General features: G+C 33.7%; 1 protein-coding gene across 1 annotated transcript in view; it reads left to right on the top strand.

Annotated features, from left to right (window-relative positions):
* Csmd3 (CUB and Sushi multiple domains 3) overlaps positions 1-21761 on the top strand; it is a 944903-nt gene that overhangs the window by 126880 nt on the left and 796262 nt on the right. The gene's annotated exons all lie outside the window — the stretch shown is intronic.

Here is a 21761-nt window from a genome sequence, read left to right on the forward strand (position 1 = left end):
AGGTTTTAAAGAACTACATTTTAGAGTAAAATACCATGTGGTCAAAGAGTAGTAAGCTGCTGTAGAGAAATCCCTTCTCTGCTGAGGGTGCTGAAATATATAGAAGTACATACTTTTGTTTTTAAATGAATGAAATGTCTAATGATAAAATATCCTAAATATTTCTCTTAGAAATCGTGGACATAGATTTATTTCAATAATCAGCAAGTATATTTACATTAAATAGGGAAAACTGCACCCTTAACTGAAGTGGTATTCTATCAGATTTCAATGTTTCTTTATTGAACTATGTTTTTATAATTTCGTCTGTCAGATCTAACACTACCACTGAGATATGTACAAATGATTACTTTTGTATTATTTGTAAACAAAATGCAGTACTATGTGGCATCCCCAGGCATTTTCTCCTAACCTATATACTATTGATGTATAAAAGCATGTCTACAGTACATACTGGAAAGCAATCACAAAAAAGAATCCACTAATCCAACAACACAAATTTAAACAGTTTACATCTGAGAAAGTTGCAAAATAAATATTATCTGATCTAGTTTTTTGTTTCTTTCTATAAAATATACATTTATCTGTAAAATAAAATATTAAAAAATAAAATAGGATATGCATCATAAATAACATCCTAGATAAAAGTTTAGGAGACAGTTTTCTCCTTCATACACTTCTAAACTCCTCTCTTTCAAGGGGAAATGAATTCAGAGACTTAATTTCCTCATTGTAATCACTTCTACAAAGTATTTTTCAATAGCTAAATATTTTTATTAGTCTTAGCAAGTTAATTCATACATATTCATTATCACAATGACAAAAGTTTAAGTAATTTTGACAAACTTAAGAGGTTAGGAACCCTAATATTTTCCAAGAGATTTTAAAGACAAACCATATATTCTTATATTTATTAAGCACAGTTATTTTTATGTTAGTTTGCACTTCAAACAAGTGCAATTCATATTGAAGAATATAAGAGGAGTTAAATTTTGATATTTCCTTTGTCTGCCATGTTTTATAAATTCATTTTCAAAAATATTTCAATAGCTTTCAATGTTATTATAAATAGAAATTAATCTCGATTTCTCAGTCCATTTGTCAGTGTTAAATTTCTGTCATCTTTTTTTTCCCTTTGGGAAGAATTCACAAAGAATTTTCACATGCAACTTTGAAATGTTCTAATTTTAAATACCTGGCACAGTTAATCAGGTAGCAGTGAAGTATTGGCCACCATACTTTGCTATCTCTGCCCTGTATCATGTTTCTAGAATGGCAATAACAATGTTCCATTGTTTTTCTACTATAATATGGACACAAATTGCAGTCTGTAGCTCTGTAGATGGGAAGTCTTAATGATTTCAGTTGGGTTATTTGGTTATTTGTTCATGGTCTTGTGAAGTGAACTAAAAATATGAGTTGAGTTCTCATCAGAAAGAACTAGCAGATCTCAATTTGTAGGCTTAATCTGGTTATTATTCTGTGCTATAGTCCTTCAAGCTTGTGGACCTGAGATATATGCTTCCTATAAGTTGGAAGCCCCCGTATGCCTGTTGTTGGAGGCCCTTTCTCATTTCCTGTCCACACAGGCTTCTGAAATAACTACACAAAAACTATATTAATTAAATCACTGCTTGGTCAATCACTTAAGTGTATTGCTTGCTAGCTCTTACATCTAAAAGAGCTAGCTAGCTCTTACATCCATTATTTTATATTTTACCACGAGGCTCATGGCCTACTGGCTGGGCTCTAACTACCAGCTCATGTCTTTCCCCCTGGCAGCTACATGGTTTTTCCTGCCTAGATCTACTCTGCTCTATCATCAGGCCAAGGCAGTTTCTTTATTCATTAACCAATAAAAGCAACACATATACAGAAGGACCTCCCACACCACAAACCTACTACAGATATGTCTTCTTTCACCATGACTCATTTGTCTCATCATGAGCCACTGGCTCACTGAATCATTCTGACAGTGGTACTGTACATTTCTAGTTAGATCTGAATACTTCTGCAGTAACGGAACAAAAGGTTGTGACAACCCTCTCCAAATCCAAGGTTCCTCCCCCACAAATAAAACTGAATTATCAAACAGTTCTAATTAATTTCTCCAGTATAAAATAAGTGGTTAGAAATATAAATTCAACTGTGATATTTACCAAAAGTTGCAGGGATTTTTTTTATTTTTTACTTTGTTCTTTGGTGTTCCACCACCCAACTTTCACATAAATACTAGGAAAATTATTCTTACCCATGAATATCCAGCTTTAGCTTGTACATTTTTAACCTGCTTTCCTAACTTAATTCATTCCATTTCTCTTCTACATTTTTCCTCTGGGCTTTTTACTTTTTCTATTCTTTCTATCTATCTATCTATCTATCTATCTATCTATCTATCTATCTATCTATCTATCTATCTATCTATCTATCTATCTATCTATCTGCTTATTCCCCTAGCTGGCTGAGTGGCTGATCCCCGAAGCCCTCCTCTCCTTCACCTTTCCTTGCTCATCTCTCTTCTCTCTTTCTAAATATTCTCTCTGAATTCCAGTCCTGCCTATTTCTCTCCTGCTTAGCTATTGGCCATTTAGCTCTTTATTAGACCTACCAGGTATTTTAGACAGGTAAAGTAACACAGCATTACAGAGTTAAACAGATGCAACAAGAAAGAATGCAGCACATCTTTGCATCATTAAATAAATATTCCACAGCAAGTAACACACCTTAAAATAATATTCTACAGATAGAAGTTTTGTATTGTTATCAACTTTAATATGCTACTGTAGACCATTTAAGTAAAGCAATAGAGGGGGAAGTCCATGTTTCTTTAATAACATAGACTTTGGGAAACTCTTTGCCATGTATTAAAAAGAATTTCCTGTTATATTTCTCTTAGTCAAACTGTGAAAAATGAAATTTATACACATTATTTTATCTTCTCTATCCATCCTTTTGTTTCTTTAGTTTTCCTTATTATTATATAATAGACAGGGAGAAAATGGCCAAGGGACAACATATACACAGTCTATTACAGAATAGACTGACCTTGAAGTAAGATAGTGAGACTTAGTTATAGAAAACCCTAATCAAACTTGTCCCAAGCACCTAATGAAGATAATTTCCCTATGCTGCTGCTCAAAATGGTGGTGGTGGGGGGGTTCAATACTCTTACTGCAGGATGTGGCAATCATTAATAATGTATTACATGTTCATTTTTTTTCTATCACAGAAATACAGAATCAATGTGTTAGATAATCATTAATAGTCTTGTAAATTTATAAATAAAACAAGCATAATAAGTAGAAAACAAAACCTTTTAGATATTTATTTATTTAGAACTATTTTCAAAAATTGTTTAATAAGCAGAAACATTTCTATTCCTATCTGAGTGGTGGTGGCACATGATTTTAATACCAACACTTGGGAGGCAGAGGCAGGTGGATGGCTGTAAGTCCAAGGCTGGCTTGGTCTACAGAGTGAGTTTCAGGACAGCCTAGACAACATACAGAATCCTTATCTTGAAAAGTCAAAAAAAATTAATCAATAAATAATAAGAAAGAAAAATAGATAGTTAGATGATAGATAGATAGATAGATAGATAGATAGATAGATAGATAGATAGATAGATAGACAGACAGATAGATGGTAGATGATAGAAGAAATTGAAATTCTAAGTGCCCAGCCTATTTGTATAACTATGGTAATTATGACTGTGGTTTTATGGTATCCTTCTCTTTAATGTTGGTGGGTCAATATTGAACAAGCTCTGTAGTGTGTAGTACATCCATTTCACTTCAGAGAGATGTATTTCTTTATATTAAGTTCCATCTCTTTATATTTCTATGCTAATTATTGTAGCTTTTAGATGATGGTAATATTAGAATGTAAGATGATTGATGTTAATTTCCTATACAATTTCTACAGAATATTTTTCAAGAGGAATAAATATAAAAACTAAATGATAGAACAAATACTGAAGAACCTTATCAAAACATACTAGGGAAAACCTTTCCAACATCAAAAGATAAATAGGAAACATGTCCTCCAGGAAAAAATATTGAGAGTCAACTAAATAAAATCTGAAAGTTGATTAATGCAGTATTTTAAACATTCATTCCTTTCCTCTTGTTTTAAAAACAGAGTTTTCTTATATAAATAGACTAGATTAATCTCAAAACCCTTTTGTTTTTACATATTAGATACTGGGATAATAATTTTTGCAACCAAGTAGGATTAAAATGTCATTATTATATTAAAAAGAGAAAAAAACTGTATGTCATTTTCATTCCATATGATATATATATATATATAAAACAATTGTTTCTGATATAAAAATGAATTGAATATCACCTGAATTATAAATTTCATAAAAATCTAAATAGACAAAATTGTATGTAGCAAAGGTGGCCATACATAAGAAATTTATCATTGATAATTTTGTTATCCATGAAATTAGTTCACGGATAGGAGAATACCACAACTATTTCTTTAAGTTGTGACAGTGGTGGAAAGTAAATATGACACATCAAGCCAAAGAATTAAGATTAAGTGTTCAGATGATAGATTTTACAAGTGAAATACTTTAATTATGCTTAATTAAAGTAATCAAGGGATTTATATATTTATTTTTTCAGATTATATGAGTATGAGAAAGAAATCTGATATAGAAAAAATATTTATATTAGGTAGTATTAAAACTTTCATAATGTAAATATGAATTCTAAGCTCATCACTTTTTGGGCTGTAAATGATTATTTTTTATAAATTTAAAGGAGTCTATCTGTGTCTAATTTAAAATATTCCATATTATCAATTTAAAGATTTCATATGAAATATCATAGACTCCATTTCAATTATCTTTATATCTCTTTAACTATAGCCCTATCTTATTGCAGTTATCCTCTTGAATCAAACTTATATGTTTTTATTTAGTGTGGAAGATATGCTAACAATATTAGTAACTGAAGATATCATTTTTCACTAAACAATGTCTGCCTTTTCACCAAGAGCTGTTTACAGAACAAGGAGAGACATTTACCACACAAGTCAGTTTTTGTCATGGTTGTACATTTAAAGCTTGTATTAAATTGCATTACTGTGTTCAGTCATTAGAAATGATATTATTGAGGCACCCGATGCTAATAAAATACTGGTAAATAAAATTTACCACAGTTTATGATTAGGTGCATCTTTTATGTATTATCAATTTGTTTCTAATAAAGCTCACTCATTATTTTCCACAAAGGCATGCCATGTTAGCTCTTGATAAGGTAAACATGATCAAATGAATATCCAAAGTCTGCCTTATCTTCAGCTCTAGTTCCAACCTTCTGATATGCCTGTTTAAATGGCTCTGAAAAGTTATCTGCAGAACTGATTGCCTCTTCTTTTTAATTCTCACCTTCCTCACTTTTCTCTAATATTTAGTTGAATATGTTATTTTCAAGGTAATATAGCAATTTATCAATTCTGAAGAACAACTCTCCATTTTATGTTCCTTCATTTTTATCTGTTTAGCAGCTTGGGTCTTGACCTGCTGGGTCACCACAGGTCAAAAGCCAGGGATCTGTGCGACTGTGCCTAAAAGCACTCTGCAAACATAATCCAAGATAAATATTTTTTCCTTACAAGAAGCTTATCTCAAGTGTTTCTCCTTAGCAGTGGAAAGCTGACTGACATAAATATGAATAACAATTTTCCAAATTTAAGAAGAAATTCTCAAACCATCGTAACAGACTTCAGAATTTAATATGTCCGAGGTTGGAGAGATATAGCATCAGTGAAGAGTGCTTGATTTTCTCCCAGAAGACACAACTGCTTATAACTTCGGCTTCATGAGATTTGATGCCTTCTTCTACCCTTATTGACACCTGCATAAGCATGACATGTACTCACACAGACCCATAGAATACCCATGCATAAAAATAAATTCCTAGAAAAGAATTTAATGCATACTAGTTTTGTCTCTCCCTAAAATAGGGCTAGGGAGAAACCTGGTGCTATTGAAATTTCCAGGAGTCCACAAGGATATCCCTAGCTAAGACTTTTAGAAATAGTGTAGAGGGAACCCAAACAGGCCTTCCCCTGTAATCAGATTGGTGAATGTCCCAACTATATCATAGAACCTTCATCCAGCAGCTGATGGGCGAGATGCAGAGATCCACAACCAAGCACCAGGTGGAGCTCTGGGAATCCAATTGAAAAGAGGGAAAGGGAATATATGAGCAAGGGAGGAGAAGATCATGATGGCGAAATCTACAGAGACAGCTGCACCAAGCTAATGGAAATTCATAAAATTTAAATTGAGAACTGTGAAGTGATGTGGGATTCCCCTCTGTATGCTGTGAATATGTTTTATTGCCATTGGTTAATAAAAAGCTGCTTTTGCCTATGGCAAGGCAGACTATAGCAAGTAAAGAAATCCAAACAGAGATAGAGGAGGAAAGAAGGCCGCGTCAGGGAGATGCCATGCAGCTGCTGAAGGAGAAAGATGACAGCATCTTTCTGGTAAGGCACAGCATTGTGACAATACACACAAAAAATAGAAATGGATTAATATAAGAAATAAGAGCTAGATAGAAGTATGCTTGAACCTTTGCCCAAACAGTGTTGTAATTCATATAGTTAATATATAATATAGTAGATATTCTGTGTCATTATTTGGGTCTGGGCAGCTGGGTAATCAATGTTCACTCTCTGTTTACAGTGAAGTCTCCATGAGACTGAACTAGTCCCTTCATATATGGGAGAAAGTGGTGTAGCTTGGACTTTCTATGAGGCACCTGGCAATAGGATATATTCGTAGTGCATGAGCTAGCTTATTGGAGCCCACTCCCCTATGGTGGGATGCCATGCTCAGCCTTAATGGAGCGGGAAGGGCTTGGTCCTATCCCAACTTAATGTTGCAGACTGTTTGATTTCTTATGGAACCCCCTACTCATTGCAAGGGGTTGGTGGAGTTTGGGCTGAGAAGAAGGTGGAAGGGGGGGAGGTGAACTGTGGAATGAATGTAAAATGAAATTAAAAGAAATTATAATAAACAATCTTCTCTCTGTGTTCCCAAGGATGCTCTATTTTGCATTTATTTTCCTTAAAATAACTCCTTAGTTACCTCCAATAGTTGTTACTTATAATTTCTAAATATTAAATGAAAAATGTTCATCAGTTATACCTATATTTATCTTCCAGATGAGCAATCTACTCCAGTATCTGAGAGAACTGGTGTGTTAGTTTTCCTTAGTTATGATGAAACATGTGGGATCCTCGCCTTATGCGAGAAAAAAATATTATTTTGGTGCACGGTTTCAGATACTTTTGTATGTGGACATTTAGCTTCCTTTTTTTTGTGTGTCTGTGTTGGACAGCAAGTCAAGGATATTTTCTGTAGCAAAACGTCTCACAGCATGGCAGTCAGGGAACAGAAAGTCTTCATCTCCTAACTTTTTACCACATCTGAACCATTTTAAAGGCTGGAAATGAAGCCTTCGACACAGGCTTCTACAGACCTTTCAAAGTACCAACCATAATAACCATGAACATGTTCATAAGGTCTATCATTTAGCTATAAACAGGAATAAACCCATTCGAATGACTTATTCAAGAATCTGATTAAGAGAGTTTTGACTAATATATTCCACTTAGCTGAGTGCTCCGAAGTCTCTTACTCTCTGAAGGTTGTCCATTTTTTTAGGCGGTCCATTTTTGATTCTCTGTGTTAACTAACATTTATTGCAAGAAGTTTATCTGATGAGGCTAAGTGTTTTATTAATACATTGGTTTAGCAGTATGTAATTGGTAGTTATTTTATTGCTATGTTCATTTTGCAGATTTATAGTAACAGTTTTTGTTTCTTAAGGCTCATGACCCAATTAAGTATCAAATTCTTAAATATTTTAGCTGTGTCAGGTATGGGTTGATATTTTCAAGTGGGTCTTAAATCCAATCAAGACGTTGCTTACTCCCATAACATTGGGACTATATTACACTACTACCTTCTGCATGCAAGTCACAATTACAGGCCACAAAGTTCATAGCTATGTGATATTTATGGTTATTTTTCTTCATCATCAGAGTGCATAGTATATTTAGCAGGGGTAAGTCTTTTATGTGAGCACCAGCATGATTTCTCTTTCACAAAAGGCTCAGCAAGATGTAATGCATTTTTTGATGATACTGGTAAGACTTGGTCAAATATAATAGGTAGCTGAGGCATTGTATCCTCCATTATATGGGAACTCTATTTACATTCCTTTCATGCATGAACATATTTTAGGAAGTTTCTAGAGTAGACAATAGCAGGTTTCCAAGTGACTTTTCATGAGGTCTTTAGTGTTAGTTGCCTTTCCTTATATTCTCTTTTCTGCGTTGTCCTCTCATTCCCTCCCTCTTTAATCCTATTATAGTTTGCCCTTTAATCTCTTATAAGACTATATTATACCACTCTTTTCTTAGGAAATCCTCACGCACCTACTAGATGGTCCTTTAGCAGCTATTTAACCTCTGTGATTATTCTAAGTAAAATACGTAACTAAAGCTTAAAAGCTAATTTCCATTTATAAGAGAAAATATGCAACATTTGTGTTTCAGGGACCAAATTACCTAACTCTAGATGACTGTTTCCAGCTTTAGCCATTTGCCTTTAAATTTCATAATTCTATTTTTATTAATACGTTAATCGTATGTCTTGGGAAAAATACTCTTATTTTGGATATTAGTTTGGAGTCCATAATAAAACGAAATCACTAAAAATAAGGAAACAATTGGATAGAGGGACCGGAGAAATGGACCAGCAGTTATGAACTCGAGTAGAAGATACAGGTTTGTTTTGCAGCACCCAAATGATAACTGAAAACTGTCTGTAGCTACAATTCCATGGGAACAGACACAGGCTTGTAGCTTCTGTGGCCTCCTGCATGAACCCGGTTCACATAAACTTACACAGGCACACAGAAGAACACATGAATTAAGTAAACAGATACTGCATATGGGAGATACTAAAAGGGAACATCAGAGTTGGACATTGTTTCAGGATAAGAAATGTCATATATTCTTGCTTAATATCATTTTTACAGAACATTTTATTAACTTAAAAGTATCATAGTTCTAATAGTAAACCTTACATTGAATCCAGTTTTCTTAAGTTAATAATGCTTTCCAAAACATATTTTAAACATCTACCATGAGGCTTGTTACTAGAGAATCCTTATTATCAGTTTTAGAATGCATATAATTTGCAATTAAAAACAAGGTAAGCCACTAATAAATGATCATTTTATAAGTATAATTTATAATCTCATCTTCAATGCAAAGCAATACTGTTAAATACATATTAGTTCTTGAAACCTTTGTATTCTTGAAACAGAATAAAGACACTTCCTATAGCAGTGTTCTGTAGAAGGGCTCAGGTTATCAAAGGAATGATTTATGGCCTTGATCATTCCAGGAGTATTTGTACTATCAGTGGACATGGAGCATCAAGTGCTTGGTGCTTATTTATGCTAAACAAAGAAATGTTAAATGGCAGATTCTTTTCTTTTCTTCCCTTCCTTTTTTATTGTCTATTCTTCTCTTTTCCAGCTAGCAAGCAAGCTGTTAAACATTTACTGCCCAAGGTAGTCAAGTGACAGACTCAAGCTGTTTGTTCCAAATGACTCACTCTCTTTATCCTGTGTTTCTTTTTCTTAAACGTTACTTTTAATCAGACATTTCCTCACTTAAATATTTAAAAGAACCACCTGAGGGTATCACTGCACTGAAAACATATTTTAAAAACCAGAAATAAAGCTCAGGATCCAACTGACACTATTCCTTTTGTGACACACAGGATGAGTAACTGACCCACTCTTTTTAAGTTTTATTTTTAATTCTAGGTTCAGTTCATCAACTATATTATTCTAGAAGAGTACCTTCAAGCCACATTTTAGTTTTATTTAAAGCAAATGTCTGGTGCTAACTTCTACTATTTTTCTTCCTACAACATGGGTAAATTTGACGACAATTTCTTTCCATATCTAGATACAAAAATGGTTGCTGTTTCCCACACATCAACTTGTTGTGCGAGGCAACTGTTTGTTGCCGCCTACTCAGGCCTGAAATAACCATACAGAAACTGTATTACTTAAATAACTGCTTGGCTTATTAGCTCAAGCTTCTTACTGGCTAGATCTTACATCTTAATTTAACCCATTTCCATTATTTTATATTTTACTATGAGGCTCATGGCCTACTGGTAAGATTCCAGCTGGCTGCCTGAGTCTTTTTCCTTTGGCGGCTCCATGTCATCTATCTAACTCTGCCTTTTTTCTCCCAGCATTCAGTTTAGTTTTCCTGACTAGCTCTACTCTACCCTATCACCGACCAAGATAGATTCTTTATTCATTAACCAATAAAAGCAACATATATACGAAAGGACTTCCCACACCATTTTCCATTTCCTGTGTAAATAAAAGGGAAGGTTTTAACTTCAACATAGTAAAATTACATATAACAAAATAGGTGTCAAGCAAGAATTATTATATTTATACCTATTTTACTTTTTATTATAACTAAGGGAAACTATAATTATAACTATTTTTCGCCTCTATTCAAGACCCCAGAAGGATATATTACCTAAGTAAACAGTAAGTCCATTGTAAGCAATTTCCAAAACTCTAGAATTGACAGAGAAACTCTCTGCATGGACAGTCAAACAAACTTCTGTCTCATGAAATGTCCATTTTTAGCCTATAGGCTCATAGTATCTAGCAAACTTTCCCATGAAGCACTAAATTTCAAAGACAATTCCACCTATATTGGCAGTTTGTCAGTCAATTTCTTTTGTATCCTGCAGAGTGTCTGGAAGACTCTTTCATGAAACAGGAACCATAAAGGACTGTCTCACCCTTAGGCAAGTTCTGCAGTCTTTCTCTTTGGGTCCTGCATGTCCAGTTCACACAAAATACCATCAAGCAGTCCAGGAAATAATAGTTTCTTGCCCAAATGGCTAACAAACTCCATAAGGAGACTCTTTGATGCCCATCATCCTCTTGAAGTAGCTTAGTGCTGCCACGAGCAGATGTGTCTCATTAAGGTCAGTCAATATAAATACATAAATAAAAAGGCTGCTAAAGTTTGTTTTTCTTGTGTGTCTAGAATTCATTTCCAAGCTTTCTCAGATTTTACATGGATGTAGTCAGCTACGTTGGTGTGTCAATCTGTTGTGCGAGGCTGCTTGATTGTTCCCAGCTGGTAGTCCTGAAATAACCATATATAAACTGTATTAATTAAATCACTGATTGGCCTATTAGCTCTAGCTTTTTATTGACTATCTCTTACATATTAATTTAACCCATTTCCATTATTTTATATTTTACCACAAGGCTCGTGACCTTTCAGCTTGTGGCTCGTGGTCTTTCTCCTCTGGCAGCTCCATGGAGTCTCTCTGATTCTGCCTTCTATTTCCAAGTATTAATTTTAGTTTTCCTACCTAGCTCTACTCTACCCATCACAGGCTAAGACAGATTCTTTATTCATTAATCTATGAAAGCAACACATATACAGAAGACTTCCCACGTCATTAACTTCTTATCATTAAGAAATTCTTTAATTTATAGAAACTGATTTTTATAAATAGCAAAATAGTTGATTCCTATAAATAACAAAATATCAAGTAATCCACATATAGTTTCTGGTAAGTATATTATAAATAGGCTAACCTAGTTAGGTGATGGTGGCTCATGCCTTTAATATTGGGAAGTAGAGTGTGTCAGATCTCTGTATCTAAGTCCAGAGCCTGGTCTACAACATGAGTTTAAGGATAGCCAGGGCTATGCAGAGAATCGGTCTCAAAACTCAAACAAGCAAGCAAACAAATAAAAACAAAAGTCTAATATTGTTGTATCACCTTCAACCAACACATGCAATTGGTTACTATGGCTTTCTATAGCACGATTAATAAAAGACCAGTGACAGAAGTTACACTTGAAATTGAGTGTCAGAAAAGCAAAACAGCCAGCCACTGGCTTTCACTTATACCTCAATCCGAAATGCCGTCCTGCATCCAATAATCTCATAATATGACTGTGTTAGGCTAATGATCAGAGGTTTACATAATTAAACTGTCTGTAAAAATTTCTTTACTTTATTCTGTTTAGGTTGCATTGTTTTAAGATTCCATAACACCTCAATCAAAATAGCTATCATTTAAAACTTGAAACAACAGCAACAATATTGGAAAACACAAATACATACTAGTGAAGATATGGGGAAGGAGGAACACTACTAACTGAAAAATAAAGTGTAGCCTGTGTTGTGGAAGGAGAGTACCATCTCCTGGAAGCTCTGCTCTGATGTCCTTATGCTTCCAGGGACACTTGAGTGTTCATTCACATAAACACACACAAATGCACAGACTAACATGCACACAGAAACTCTCATACAGTTAAACTTTTAAAATGTGAAAAATACATCTGTAATATGACCCCCTGTTTTGCTCTTGGGCATGCATCCTAAGGTCTCCAAGAAAGCATGAAACAGAGGCATGAACATCAATCTTGCAGGGCTGGACTATTCACGTTAAGTAAAAAAGCAAAACCAGCCTAGATGCCCATCAACAATAGGATGGAAAAATAAACATGGACTATGTACGTAATGGAATTTTCAGCTATATAGATGAGAGAATTTTATCTTTTATTGGAAAATTTATGAAATAGGAGATCATCACCAAAAGCAAAATATGTCAGATTGGGAAAAAATTACCTGAGGCTTTCTTGGATATTCCAATCCTAAATTGTATAGAGAAATGTAAAGTTACTACAAAACTACACACATCTATACACATACAAATATATATGTATAAATACCACACACATATATATGTAATATTTTCAGCCATAAAGCAAAATAAATCTGTTACATATACAGGAGTAGTAATAAAAAATCATAATTTTAAGTAAAAAATCATATGCTGAACAATAGGTGCTACATGATTGATATCATATGCAGACTCTATGATCCTGTGTAAGTATGTGTGTGTGTTGTGTGTGTTTGCAATGAAAGTAAACAGGCAAGAATGCTAAGAAAAGGAGATCTTTAGTAAAATAAATATAGTAAAGAGAAGGAAAGATAATTATTATGACCAGAAAGTGGAAGAAAAAGTTATTTTGGCAGAAAAGGGTACTCATAAGAGGAATCAGATGGATAAAGGAAGAAGGACAGGGAGGGAGGATAATGAGTAGAGCCAAGTATGATCACTCAAATATATAAACATGATATAATGATCTCTGAAATTTTACATGGTAATGTAAGAACTAATAAATTACATACATTAGTTACTGAAGAAATGAACAGTTGTCTTCAATTTAAACACATGAAACAGCAATTATAACTCTCACTTTTGTGTGGAGTGGAGGCTTCTTCAGCTAACAGTGTGTGGAAAGGTCTAAATGCATATTTAAACTTTTAATGAAATGAAATCACTTCTCCATGGCTCATTTTAATGATAATGTGTATTTTGTTCAAACAATGGATAAGTGATGAATAGGAAGTTCTGGTAATAGTCTTTACATATGATTTGAGTCTAGATCCAGCGTGTAGATATCATACGTTATCTTTATAATACCTTTCTCCAATTTGTACTAATTTTGAAATTTTGCCATAATCTATGAAGATTTTTGATAGTTTATCAGAAGCTTTTACAATTATTATTTAATATAAGCATAGATTTTGTTATTTTTCATAAGATTAATATTTAAAAGATTTCCATTTTTTTGTTTAACCAGTATTTATTCAATAATCACTCAAAACCTTGAAAAATGCTTCAAAAATGAAATAGTAAAAATTATCTTTTAATTATTATATTTTAGTATAGATAATAATGTAGTTGATATTTAGAAAAGATATCCTTATTTCTATTAATTTTGTATCAATTATCAGTTAGTTTAAATTGAGTGCATACGTTTAAACACAGAGGATGGAAGTCAAAGAGAAACTTCATTAAAATAGAGAAGCAATAGAAAAGGCCAAAACCACTAATAAATCATACAATTCATTGTGTAGGAAAATTGATTAGAAATATTAAGGGACAAAATCCCAGTTACAAGGGCTTGGAATTCCAATTATAAGAGCTTGTGGAATAAAAGTACATGTGCCAAGCCTCATAAACGTCATTCTGTATCTGGGACTCACATGGTAGAAGAAAATATCTGACTCACTCAAGCTATCCTTTGATCTTTTCATACTAAAAACATAAAAAAAATTTAAAAATATAATTGTTAGGTTATAGATCCCATGTCTGACACTCTCAATTAAATAAGAATTAGCATATGACTCTATAATTTTAGCTATATCAAAAAGGAGTGGAAAGAAAAAGTCCAAATAGAAATTGATACACGATATATTGTCCTAACATTATTCAACACTATATTGTACAAAAACCCCAATATTCATCAACCTATGCCATAAGTAGTGATAATGTATATTTATGTAATGGAATGTTATTTAGAAATCAAGACTGGTGCCCTATAAGTTGCATAACCCTTAAAATTGAACGCAAATTTACAAACTATATCTTTAATTCATAGAAATTTTCTAAGGGAAAATAGAATAATCACAATTGAAAATTATAACGACTTTTAGAACTTATAGATGCCTATATAGGTTGCAAAATAATTTATCCTTAATTTATGTAGACAAATGTAACTTGAAATTAACTTGTTTATTTATTTTACACCGTGACTGTGACCTTCCTTCCCTATTCTCCATTTACTCCTTACCTCTCCCTCCCCTCTCTCTCTCTCTTCCAATATATCCTTCCTCCATAATCACTCAGAAAGGGACAGACGTCCTCTGTATGCCAGCAAAGCATGACCTATCAAAGCTGCCATAAAACCAAGCACCTTCCCCTGTATTCAGGCTGGGCAAGACAATCCAGTTGAGGAATAGGTGCCCAAGAGACAATTGAAGCACCAGCAGCAATATCCGTTCCCATTGCCAGGAATCCCACATATAGACCAAACTACACAACAGTCACACCTACGCACAGGGCCTCGTTGCTTCCACATGTGTTCCTTTGTTGTTGATTCAGACTCTCTGAGTTCCCATGAGTCAGAAGAGTGAATTCTGTGGGTTTTGCTGCAATGTTCCTGATCTGTACTTTATAAAACATCATGATAGTTTGAAAAACAAATCTTTTAGAAGCAAGCACTCCTTAGTTACTTTATCTTGAAAAACTACCCACTGTTAGTAAACAGTGACCGAGATTCCTGGAAGTGGATATTTTAGTTAGTGTTTATGTGCATATAAATTTAGAAAAGTGTGCTTCTTGCATCATATAATTTAATGCACTGGTATTATTCATGTAACCATCTCATGCCAAAATATTGAACACATGACCTGTATTACATATTTATGTTAAATAAGCCCCAATTAATTAATGCTCCTTAAAAATTCAAGAAGACAATAATATCATCTAAGTCATAAATAAAATCTTACAATAGATATATATTGTTGACAATATGGTAGACGCTGGCACCAATTTAACCACAGACGAATTTTTTTGAGTCATGTGATACTTGATAGATTATTTTCACATCAGTGAACTTCAGTTAGTCTGCAAGAATCCAACTTAAATTAATTTTTTTTTGGTAAGGCCTGTATGTTGCAAAAGAGATCACAGTAAGAGTGTGAACTGCTTTTTCAGCTATCGTACCATGAAAAATTAAATGGTTTCTTTACTTAAGTGTTGATACCTGACACATATTGAAAAGAAAGAGCAACCTACTATTAAATGTAACTCTTATACTTTAATCATGTTCATTGTACTAAAACATGAATGAATCATTAGACATTACTTAAATACAAAATGGACTCTAAAATGTGTCTTTCCATTAAATACTGCAGAACTTTCTAGTAAATGATCACTAGACATTCAGCTTCAGTAATTGTTCCTTTAAAATTTAAAATACAGTGTTTATTTTAAACTCAATGCCCTCATAACTTTGGAAACAAGTTGAAACTGTTTTTAAGATACAGTCGCATCAGTATTCAATGTATATCCTTCTTATTCTTCACAATAACATTTATCCTGCCCTCCGATTCTAGCATTCACTGCACCTCAAGACCTATCAGGACATAGAAAAGCATTTCTTTTTTAGTGCTTTTGTGAAAAAGTCAGTGATGTATGTCAGAGAACAGGGAGAAGCCTCCCACTCAAATTGTATTTTCCTTTTTGAAGTGACATTTAGTTTCTGAAATTTCTAATACTTAGTGCCTTAGACAAAGTCTCTCCCACTGTGAGATTTTAAAGACTTTCCTGCGTAAAAACCTGTTCTTTTTACCTACATTCTGTAACTTGGCCTTCTATACTGAAGATATTTGTATTTTGCTTTGTTTTGTTTTTCAGCAAAACATACTTATACATATATGTATATATTTATATGTTTTCTCTTACTAGTTAAGAATCCATGGATTTATTTAAAAAGCCATTTCTAAGGAAGTTTATCAGGACTGCATAGTTCTTATTAGTTCTTCACTTTTCCCTTCAAAGAACGTAGATCTAAGAGTTTTATTTAGGTATTTATCTAGCTATGAAAATCTCTGCCTCACGTGTAAAGGAAAGCAACTCTCTGTTCCATCATTGTTGTCACTGAATTAACACAAAGTTTACTTCTTTCTACAGACTCTCCGGGATGTGGAGGTGAATGCTTTTTGTTGGAGATAAGAAAAGTTCTGTAACACACACACACACACACACATCTTCATATATACATGCTATTTGTATATATACACACAAAAATCTTCATATATTCTGGAATATGTGTGTGCATATTTCTCATCTGGTCACTTTTCATAAAAAAATTCCCCAAAATAATATTGGTATGAAGAAAAAAGATGTTACTAATAGGAAAAACTATAAATAAGTTAATATCTCATAAATCAATCTTCTGTAGCTATTAATTCAAACTATTCTCATAGTAATCCCTTCTGATACATGTTACTGCCCACAAAATCCAAATGCTGGAATGAATACTTGAACACTGTGACTTCTATTTTGGAAAAGAAGAACAGAGGGACTGCATCTAGTTGTAGAGATCTTGTAATCTATGAAAATTGCTACTTCTCTTCGTTTACATCTTGACAGGAGAATTGTCCCTGTCTTTTCAAGATCATGACTCTTAAGCATCTTTGCTCATCTGGATGCCTAACATGCATGGCTGCATCATTTCTGTAGCTTGACGTCATCCTTCTGCTTAGAGTTCTTTGTTTGTGGCCTTAATTAAATTCTACATGGCACACATTAATAGATTTGATGCCAGTGTCTGTCACTAAGATTAATGTGATTTGTTGACTAGCAGTGTACTCGAGGGAAAATTATCCTGAAGCCAAGGTATCCCAAAGACGGGAAGGGGCTAAGATTGTGTGTTGTCATAACTGTGTTTCAGAATTAGATTTTCAAGGAAGTATTTTAAGTAAAGAATTTCAAACATTTAGAATATTAAAACATATTTTAAACAAAGACAAGATATGCTTACTACCGATTATGGAGTTGTGTTTTTTTTAAGTATATAAAATGTTTAATTTAAAGTAATAAAGAAACTTGTTCACTTCAGTCTATAGAAAATAATATTCAGAGAACTGGTATAGAAAAATGAGGTGTTCTTGGGATGATGGTAACCAATTCTTCTGTGACTGAGAAGTCTGGTGTCTGTGTACTGTAAATATTAGATGATAACCAACCTCTTCAGTCTTCAAGAAGATTTATGTTTTTACTTCAGTTTTTGAGCATTTTCTAAGTCAGTGATCATAAAGGGTTTGGAACACATACCTTTATCTCAGCAGGCCAGAGTTTGAGCCATGAGAATTGTCACAAGCCCAAAGCTATTGGGATTGTAAAAACTGTAAGGCATCCTGGACTAGAGTGTCAGTCCCTGTAAGATGTCTTTTACTACTAGCTACCATTGTTTTTACAGTTGTGCTTTTGTTGGTTACGTACATGCTGTCAATTGGTACATATTCTGGAAAAGGAACACTATTCATCACAAGCATTATTACTTTAAAAAAGTTTTCTGTACTTTCTGTACATTTTCTTTTCTTAGTTTACAAATAATACCTGTTCAAGTTTATTTTTAAAAGGTATTTTTCATCCTTTTTATATTTTATCAACTTTCAAAACTTCGTAAATTCAAGCATTTGCTTTTGATTTTTTAATTTTGTTTTTTGGAGGGTGGCTGTTTGTTTGCTCGTTTGTTAAGTGCTTTTATTGATTCTTTGTGGATTTCACTTTATGCATTCCAGTCCTGTTTCCTAGCATCCTCCCTCTGTTTAACCAAGTTCCTCCCTAAAACAAAATCAAATTAGAAAGAAAAATCAACTCTCCCCAAAAAAGAAATGAAACAAAGCAAAATCAAAGCAAACCATAAACAAGCAAACAAAAGAAAAAGAGAGCTAGGAGGAGAAAGAAGGAGGGGGAGGAGGAGAAGAAGAAGAGTGAAGGATCTTGGCTTGTAAGCTGTAGTGTGACCTCTTGAGACACACAGTTTACCATTTAGTCTGCTTATCTTTACTTGCTTTATAGCGCCAGGGGTCACTGGTCTGGTTTAAGGCCTCTGCTTTCTGCTACATGACCTATAATGGTTTCTCACTGGAGCTTCTCTTGAATATCCTGTTGTCCTTTGTCATAGAGATTCTGCTGTTTCTGTATCTGTATTTTTGATGCCTTCACGTGCTCCAACAGATCATAGATTCTGGGGTGGGTCAACTCATTACCCTGGTTCCAGGCATGAATGGTAGCTGGAGTGGTCACTACTCTAGATTCCCCTCATCTTCACTACCCCATGAACTCTCAGCAAGGCCTCTGCTGGCTCACCCAATACAGTCTTCTGTTGTAGGAGGCCTCTTGTTCAGTCCGGCTGCTCAGCCCCAAAATAATAACACAGAAACTATATTATTTACTGTTTGGCCAATAGCTTAAGCATATTGTTAGGTAGCTCTTACATCTAGAATTAACCCATTTCCATTATTTTATATTTTCTATGAGGCTCATGGCCTACAGGCAAGATTCCAGTTTGTCTATCTCTGGTGGTGGTTCCATGGCTTTTCCTGACTCTGCCTTCTTCCTCCTAGCATTCAATTTAGTTTTTCCTACCTACCTATAATCTGACATGTTCAGGCCTAAGACAATTTCTTTATTAGGCAATGGTACTCACAGCATACAGAGGGGTATCTTACATCAGCCTTCAGTAAAAAGTGGTAAATAGTTTAATTTTATTATTTTAAATTTTGTGTAATTTGTGTTTAAATATGCAGGCAATACTTTGAAAGGCCAAAAGACAGCATTGAGGTGTCTGAAGTCTCACAAATGGTTATGAGTTTCCTGATGTGGGTACTGTGAACTGAACTTGGGTCCTCAGTTATGGCAGTACATGTTCCTTATTGCTGAACCATTTTTCATCCTCAAGTACTTATCTTTTAAATGATATTTTTATACTAATTACCCATTCCATAGAGTGAATGTCTACAATTGCATCCTGTCAATTAAGATTTATTTTGTATTTGTTCATCTCTTCAGTGTTTGTGTTATACTTTTTAACTGAGGCTTTCTTTTGAGTATACACAAAAACAATTTTTATTTCATCTTCTAACTTATTATATACCCGAATTCACTGATAATTGGTATTTTATTTGTTTAGCAATAGTTGTTTTATCGGAAGAAATGAAAAGTATTGTTCCTTGGAATGACTTACCTTCAAATTTTACTCTATAGATGCATACCTATTGAAAGGAAACTAAAAATTTCTTCATGTGGGTCACAATGTATTCAACTGTGATACTCCAAAGAAATAAATCATAAGTATATCTTTGAAATTATCAAATGAACAGTTATGGCATATGAGTTAATTCTAATATGGGTCCTCAAATTGACATTGTAATTTCATTTCAAATATGATTATTCTTTAATTTTAACTTTAACTTTGATTTTAATCTTTAACTTTATTATTTATTTCTACATATTTTACATACTTTATCTTATTAAAAACATAAAGTCTGGCCTCTAAATATTACAGAAATAATACACTGAAAATTTATGTTGATCAATCAGTACATTTTGCAGCTAATTACCTGGATATTCAAAGTCTAATTTGTCTTTAATCTAAATTTAAAAGTATTTCTAGGGCAGAAAATGGAAAGATGAAAATGAAATGTTCCACCTACATAAAAGCATAATGTTATGAAACATTAAATCTGTTGCAGTTGGAAACACATTTATGGGAGGAACACATAATAAAATCACTCAGAGGATTTCTCTTTTTGGTTCGGGCTCATTTTTTTTTTTATGAGAGTAATGTTTCTAAAACAGCCAATGAGCCCGTAAATGTCATTTATGGGTTACCAAAAACCATCGTGAAGGCCAGGTGTTGTCCTATCCCAAATGTTGCGCTCTGTCTCACTGATCACTACTCCTACTACAAGGATGAAATGGATTTGATAAGAAGTATATTCATTTAATCAGATGAGAGTTGCAGACTTCTCATGTTCATATTTAACCTTTATTGCCAATCTGTGTTGTGTTTGTTACTTAAAATGCACCCCACAGATTTGGCAGCAGTATCATCACACGAAATTTACTGGAAATAAATATATTAGAACTTACTTTAGGATCACTTTTTATTATGATCCTCAGTAGCATCCTAAATAATTGATTCACACTTCTAGGCAAGTGATATATGACCATTATTAGTACTGTATTTGATGGGGACCCTAACAATTAGTGTTAAATGTCAACCTTTTTTTCTTTTATTGAGAATACCTTTTTTCCCTCATTTAATATAATCTGGTAATAATTTCCCTTCCCTCTATCCCTCTCATTTTCCCCCATGTCCCCTCTCATCTAGATTCACCCCCTTTCTTTCTTTCATTAGAAAACAAACATGTTTTTAAGGGATAATGATAAAATAAAATAAAAACCAATGCAACATAATTGGACAAAACAGAAGGAAAAGATGCCCCCCCAAATAGACACCATTTATTCATACACTTGGGAATCCCATAAAAATACCAAACTGGAAACTGTAATGTATATGTGGCTATAGGTTAATAGAGAGGAGAATATAGATATAAAAATGAGATAAAATTTTAAACATGGTGAAATAATGAATGGTAGTAGCTTTTCCTGATTTGTTTTGCTTTGAGACAGGGAACCTCCAAAGATGCCATTGAATTAATTTGATGTTTGCTATCTATGCCACTGGGCATGCTGCTTCCAATTAGGGGACTTTTTTTCCTAATGACACTTCCCTGGAAGAAAAGTAAATTTTCATTCTCAAATTGTTAAATGTCAACTTTCAAAAGCCTATACACACTTGAGAAGGTTTTCAGTTGATGAATTTTCTAGATGAGATTGGCCTGTAGGCTCATGTGAGCGATGGTCTTGTTAATTGATAGAAGAAGGCTGAGCCCACTATTGGAGACAGCATCTCATAGTGTAGGCTCTCAATTCCTATCAGAGAAAAAAATTCCTATATGCAGTTTGGCCACGTGGGTATACTTATCTTTTTCTCTGCTCTTGACTGAGGGTGTGATGTGGCTGACTGAGTTCCTGCCTTGACTTTCCCAAAATACTGGACTGTAACTTGGAATTATAAGGTGAATGCAAGCTTTGCTGTGTTACCATGCCTTTTTAAGGGGTTTTGTCATTTGCAGTAGAGATGAAGCTAACATGGAAATGGATTCTATGAACTGGGGCTATTCCAAGGATGAACCAGGCCATTTTGATTTTGAGTCTTTGG

The sequence above is a fragment of the Microtus pennsylvanicus genome, chromosome 2 (assembly GCF_037038515.1).
Source record: "Microtus pennsylvanicus isolate mMicPen1 chromosome 2, mMicPen1.hap1, whole genome shotgun sequence".
Taxonomy (NCBI): domain Eukaryota; kingdom Metazoa; phylum Chordata; class Mammalia; order Rodentia; family Cricetidae; genus Microtus; species Microtus pennsylvanicus.